Genomic DNA, 6,967 nt, shown 5'->3' with positions numbered 1-6,967 from the left:
GATAGGCATATGGATGAGAAGGGAATGGAGGGTTATGGTACGAGTGCAGGCAGGTGGGACTAAGGGGGGACAAAAATTGTTCGGCATGGACTTGTAGGGCCGAGATGGCCTGTTTCCGTGCTGTTAATGTTATATGGTTATATGGTTATATGGTACAGGTCTTGGTCGACAATAAAACAAGTTTCAATTCTTGCGTAAGTAGAATGTGTGCAGAGTACCCTGTTATTCCCGTGTAACTGTCAGCAAAAATGTTTGCATGTTTGCTTGTGGCGTTTTCAATACGTGATTCGGAAAAATTGACGTTGAAAATGTTCTACCAGTCTAATTTTACTTCGGAGTCACGTGAGTGATTCCGTGAAGAGCCCTGCCCAGTGCGCAGTTGCGGCATTATCGCACAGCTGTGCACATGCGGCCCAGCGGGAGTCGGCGCTCCCGCAAACCAAGGAACGTTAGGTAAGTACCTACCTTAATCGGGCCTTGTGGTTTCTTGCTCCAGGGGGAGCAAAGCAGCAGAGGAAGCGGCCCCCGTTCGACTCCAGCGAAGGAGCCGACAGTGGAGGGGGATAGGCGCAAACGGGACCGCACACGCTGCGGACCGCTGACAGGGAGCTGCGCTGATGCCGGTCCGCTGAACAGCTGTTTGGTTAACAGCAGCGGACCGGAGGGAAATTTAAAAACCCGACCGGCAGCCCTGCAGACTCCTGGCAAGGAGAGTCGCCGCCCGGGAACCGCTACAATGCCGCCTAAAACAACGGCAGGCAGCCTCTACTACAGGTAAGACAAAACCTTACCAAAAATATAGGTTCTACAGGAACCAACTTCCTCCAATACTGGAACAGGCTGGAGACAGCAAAAACAAGTATGTCTGTCTCCCCAAGCCAGAGGAGGTCATGGAGTTACAAAACCTCCAGGGAAACGAGGGGTCACTGGCTGAATGCCAAGGGAGCTGACACTCCTACCCCAGTGCTATTGCACTAGCCATCTCCCTTGTCGAGGGATTGATGCGACAACGGAGTTTGAGCTATGCCTCCTCCAATTCATAGCACATCCTTTTGCTCCCTCTTTTGAGGCTAGCTAAGGAGGCCAGGGCTGGGCTGGCTTAAACGCTGGGCAGGCGGACGAGAACAGGAGTATGCCAGGGGAGCAGGATCAGGAAGAGCTGCTGGGTGTCGTGGGCCACTACATGGCTCCTCCACGCGACCATCTTCCCAACAAAGCCCTGCAGGAGAAGGCCTTTCTAGAGGTAAATCTGCAGGCAGCTGGGTCAGCAGTCTCGCAGTCAAGAGCTAAAAGCAGCGAATTCTGAAGCTCCTAACACCAAAAATCACCGCCTTTGCTCGTTTCCACGGATCATACTCACCTGGCAGGCGAGACGCCATGATCACCAAGGTGGTTCTCCCAGGATGAGGCTATCCCGTTGCACTTCGAGTGTGCTGACGCCTAAGATGTTCCCAAATTTGGGATACTCGACTGACATCTGTGCATATAAGACCTGCCCTCAACCCCAAATATACGGGCCTATGCAAACCGCTGCAGCGGGAAGAGAGGCAGCTAAACCTGTGCGCCTCATGAGGGCAGGCCATGGAACGAGCAGGACATCGCATCCAACACCCAGCTGGCAGCACCCATCGGCATCCACCAGCAAATATCGAACAAGGACTGGTGAAAGCCTGGCGACCGCTTCACATTACCCCCAAAGTTCTTTTTAGACAGGGGCCCAGAGCGGAGCCGTGGGAAAATGCGCCGCCCCACCGACAGCACCAGCATACCAGCAAAACTGAGCCTTCATGAAAAAACAATGAACATGGAGGTAGGTAGTCTGGTTCCTCCCAGTTACACAAAAATAAGGGGGCTCTGCTAACTGGGGGGGGGGGGGGGGGGGGGGGGGGGGGGCATTTACACTTGTTGATAAAAGCATGGGGTGCTGTCACAAATAACTAATATATACTCAACAGTATTAGTGGATAAAACTTGAATTCAAATTGGGCATATTACCGCCAGTTCAGCAATGCGCCCAAAGGGCAATTTTTCCCTCTAAGAAAGAGAAGCGAGAAGGTCAAGCTGAACTAGAAAGGCTCATTACAAAAGGGATCATGGGAGCAAACATGAACCATTGGAATTTGTATCGAATATATTCACCAAAACTACAAAAGATGGTGAATGTAGCATCATCATTGACCTAATATCACTAAATAAATCTGTTGAGTATATACACTTTAAGATGGAGACGATGTGTCACTGCCAGACATCCGATCTCCAAAGGATACCTTATGGCAAGCATTGATATGGAAGATGCATACTATCCTATACCCATACACAAGGATCATTGTAGATACCTAAAAATTTACCTGGATAATGGACATCCCGGTTAGGGCAACAATGGGAGTATAGAGCATTCCCAATGGTCTAACCTCAGCCCTAAACTAATTACAAAAATATTAAAAATAGCCATGAAAATATTAAGAAAACAAGCATAATCATGGCATATATTGGATGATATCCTCATATTAGGGGAAACAAAGGAATTAGCTGTGACAGCAGTTCTAGCTACGAAACAGCTCCTTAAAGCACTGAGGTTCATCTCACACCCAGATAAACCAAAATTGAAGCCGTTAACTACCATGGATTATCTGGGCTTCAATATCAATTCTATCCATATGACTGTTACTTTGCCAAGGTGCTCGGGTCACTATAATCAAATCATGAATGTACCCACTGAAGCTATATCACAATTACAGTGGTGGGCAGACAATGCTTGGCATAGTTTTCAGCCCTATTATTATCACCAATCCTAACTTGGTTATTAAAAACCGATGCCAGTACTTTAGGCTGGGGAGCAACTAACTCCATATCCAGCACAGGTAACAGATGGACCAATTCAGAATCATCGTTACTACACACACCGGGCATCAACTATTTGGGATTGGTGATCGCCTATTGGGTTAAAAAGCATATGCATTTCAAATGCAGCACGTACATATGCGGTTACGGATTGATAATACTATGGTGGTGGCTTATATCAACCATATGGGGAGCATAAAATCATTATCGTGCAACAAATTGGTCAAACAGATCTGGCAATGGTGTGTCAAAAGACATTTTAACTATCAGCTGCCTATTTCCTAGGAAGCTAGAACACGGTGGGAGACACCACGTCACGGGGGAAAATTTATGATAACATTGTATAGATGTGAAACCCAAAATATCTGCTAAAGGTATTAAGCAGTTTGAACGCCAGATATCAATTTGGTTGCACAAGACGGAATCACCAGTAACCTATGTATGTAACTTAGGAACCAGATCAGAGGCAGCTGCGATAATGTCTACACGCTGGAAGGGGGAATTTCTGCTTTGCCTTCCTCCCTTCTGCCTCATCAGTCGGGCACTTCGCAATACAGATGGAATCTGTTTCCGGGATATTGAACGTGCCCGACCGGCCTACATAGCCATGGTTCCCAGTTCATCACGACATGGTGGGCGAGTCACCTATGGATTTCCCTAATGGACCATGGTTGCTGACTCAACCCAGTATCAGGCATGTCACCCATGCCATAAAAACATCAAACTCCTGGGTGTAGGTTTTGAATATACCTTACCAGGGACTGGGATTATCCAAATGAACCATTACGACCATGTCGGCATCCCTGCGAACAGTCACCAAGAGAAACATGGGAAAAATACTGCCACGACGCAGGGACAACATACCAAACTATTCAACCACTGACGTATTGGAGTTCCTGGACCATCTACACCATGATTAAAAGGTGAGTTACAGTGCCGTAAATACAGCATGAAGCGCCTTGTCTGCTTATCTAAAAACAGCAGGACAGCAGAGCATGGGATCCCATCCACTGAAGATAAACTTATGAAGGGCAATTATAATAATAAGCCCCAAAAACCCAGGTATACCCATGTATGGGATATCGGTGTGATATTGACATATCTCAGAGAATGGCACCAGCCAGATCCCTCAGTCTTGCTCAATCTATGTTAAAAACGCTCATGCTTATGGCTCTCGTATACGCTCACAGAGTCCAGTCACTCCATAAAACTAGACTGGATAACATGGTGATTACCCCAGACGCATCACGTTCATCATTCTAGGTCTGGTAAAAACGTAACTCGCAGATATATGGGACTAGGCGAGATTATGTGTTCGGCACGGACTAGAAGGGTCGAGATGGCCTATTTTTTTCCCGTGCTGTAATTGTTATATGGTTATATGGTTATATGGACCAGGAACGCCCAATTCACTGGTGGGATTCCGGGCCTACCCACCAGAGTCCAGGTTGAGTGTGGTGACCCATCTACAACAATATATAGACACAACCCACAATCTTAGAGGGAGAGGAAAGCCTATGGGTCAACCACAGAAACCCCAAGACGGGGTAACGAGCCAAACCACTTCAAGGTGGCTTAAACAGGTACTGAAAGCTGCCGGAATAGATAATAATACATTTAAATCCCATTCCACTAGGGCAGCATTGATATCAGCGGCTGAACGAATGGACATCCCGGCTGACCACATTCTCAATACGGCAGGATGGTCAAGGGAAACGACGTTCAGAACATTTTTTTATTGTAAACCGTTGATAAGCCTGATTTAATTGCAGAAAGAATATTACAAACTGCAAATATTTAATTTAAGCTCAGGGGAGCTATTTATATTGTTATTGTTAACAAATACCTTTCTGTTTCTTGACAAAGCAGATCCATTGGTTGATTACGATAACACTTCCTCCCTCAAGAACTTCGGCAGTGAGTGAAATAAAAACTGTTACACGGTTTGAAATCACAGACCTTTGAAATCTTCACGGAATCACTCACGTGACTCCGAAGTAAAATAGTAAGATTAAACGAGTACTTACCAGTATGAAGTTTGATCTGTATTTTATGAGGAGTTACGATGAGGGATTACGTGCCCTCCGCTCCCACCCTCAATATATAGATCAAACTAATAAACTGATGTCTCACTGATCTTTACTATGTTACTTCAAATATTGTGTCTATCCTGTGATTCCACACAGCTGCTTCGAAGTATGCGCAACTGCGCACTGGGCAGGGCTCTTCACGTAATCCCTCATCGTAACTCCTCATAAAATACAGATCAAACTTCATACTGGTAAGTACTCGTTTAATCTTACTTTTCTATTGTACTCAGCCAATCCTTTCCAAGGAGGGTTGGTTTATTTCTGTAGCTGGCCACTGTGATGGGCAGTGTTACTAACTGACCATTATGCTGAACTTTAGAGTTCAATTGTCCACATGTCTGCAAAACTTCGCCCGAGTAGGTTCTCAGCTTGACCTTACTCTCAAACAATGGTGTATGTGTGAATACACATATCGATTAACTGTTTATTAATCAATAGTTTCGTTCGAAAGTCCTTGCCTTGGCTGGTGGTAGACTTTTCGATGATGTTTGCATAAATGGTGTACAACCCAAGTTAATTTACATCTAGGTTCACCTCCAAGTTGTGCACTCCTCTCCGGCGTTGTTGCTTGATACCCACAGATTGGTGGTTTCATGTTTTATGCTTGGCCCGACATGCTGAGGCGATATGGCTATTCTTCTGACAGTTATAGCACTTGGCCGTTTTGAACTGAAAAACTTGGGATGAGTGAATAACGTTGCAACGATAACAACTGGCTGAACTCGGCTCCCCGCCATAGTTTGGTTTTTATTTAGCGCCTCTTGGTTTGACCACAGGCACTGCCTTGTGACTGTAAACGGCCACTGCAGTTCGTGGTGGGCGAAACGCGCGAACATTATTTGATGCCACCTCTATTGTGGTAGAAATCTTGCATTCTTTCTCGAATGTGAGATCCGGAATGTTCATCAGTTTGGACTGAATTCGTCCATCCATTAGGCCACAAACAAATCTGTCGCGTAGTGCTCGTCCAAGAAATGTTCCACAGTTTCAGTGTAAACGTAATTTTTTCAAGTCAACAATGTAATCATTGATTGTCTCATTCTGCTTCTAGTGCCAAATGTATAGCGTTCTGCAGTTTCCGGAGGCTTTGAGTTGAAGTCCTCCTCCAACTTCTTTATAATGTCATTGAATGGCACGTATTTTGCCAATAAAGGTGCAAGGAGATTCACGAGTGAGCCGCACGTTCAGGAGCATACAATAATAACCATATAACAATTACAGCACGGAAACAGGCCGTATCGACCCTTCTAGTCCGTGCCGAACACGTATTCTTCCCTAGTCCCATATACCTGCGCTCAGACCATAACCCTGCATTCCTTTCCCGTCCATATAACTATCCAATTGATTTTTAAATTATAAAAACGAACCTGCCTCCACTGGAAGCTCATTCCACACAGCCACCACTCTCTGCGTAAAGATGTTCCCCTCATGTTACCCCTAAACTTCTGTCCTTTAATTTTCAAGTCATGTCCCCTTGTTTGAATCTCCCTACTCTAAGTGGGAAAAGCTTATCCACGTCAACTCTGTCTATCCATCTCATCATTTTAAAGACCTCTATCAAGCCCCACCCCTAACTTTCTGCGCTCCAAAGAATAAAGCCCTAACTTGTTCAACCTTTCTCTTTAACTTAGTTGCTGAAACCCAGGCAACATTCTCGTAAATCTCCTCTGTACTCTCTCTATTTTGTCTACATCCTTCCTACATTAGGCGATTGTACACCATACTCCAGAATTGGCCTCACCAATGCCTTGTACAATTTTATCATTACATCCCAGCTTCTATACTCAATGCTCTGATTTATAAAGGCTAGCACACCAAAAGCTTTCTTTACCACCCTATCTACATGAGATTCCACTTTCAGGGAACTGTGCACAGTTATTCCCAGATCCCTCTGTTCACCTGCATTTTTTCAATTCCCTACCATTTACCATGTACGTCCTATTTTGATTTGTCCTGCCAAGATGTAGCACCTCACACTTATCAGCATTAAACTCCATCTGCCATCTGTCAGCCCACTCTTCCAAACGGCAAAATCT

The 6,967-nt window shown here is 45.4% G+C and overlaps 1 pseudogene; it reads left to right on the top strand.

Moving 5' to 3' along the window:
* The first annotated feature begins 1,352 nt into the window (after positions 1-1,352).
* LOC129715947 (U1 spliceosomal RNA) lies at positions 1,353-1,483 on the top strand (annotated as a pseudogene).
* Positions 1,484-6,967: the final 5,484 nt, after the last annotated feature.

This window comes from Leucoraja erinacea, unplaced genomic scaffold (genome assembly GCF_028641065.1).
Source record: "Leucoraja erinacea ecotype New England unplaced genomic scaffold, Leri_hhj_1 Leri_1535S, whole genome shotgun sequence".
In the NCBI taxonomy this organism is placed as follows: Eukaryota; Metazoa; Chordata; class Chondrichthyes; order Rajiformes; family Rajidae; genus Leucoraja; species Leucoraja erinaceus.
Note: the sequence above shows the minus strand (reverse complement) of the source record. Positions and strands in the feature narration are given on the sequence as shown.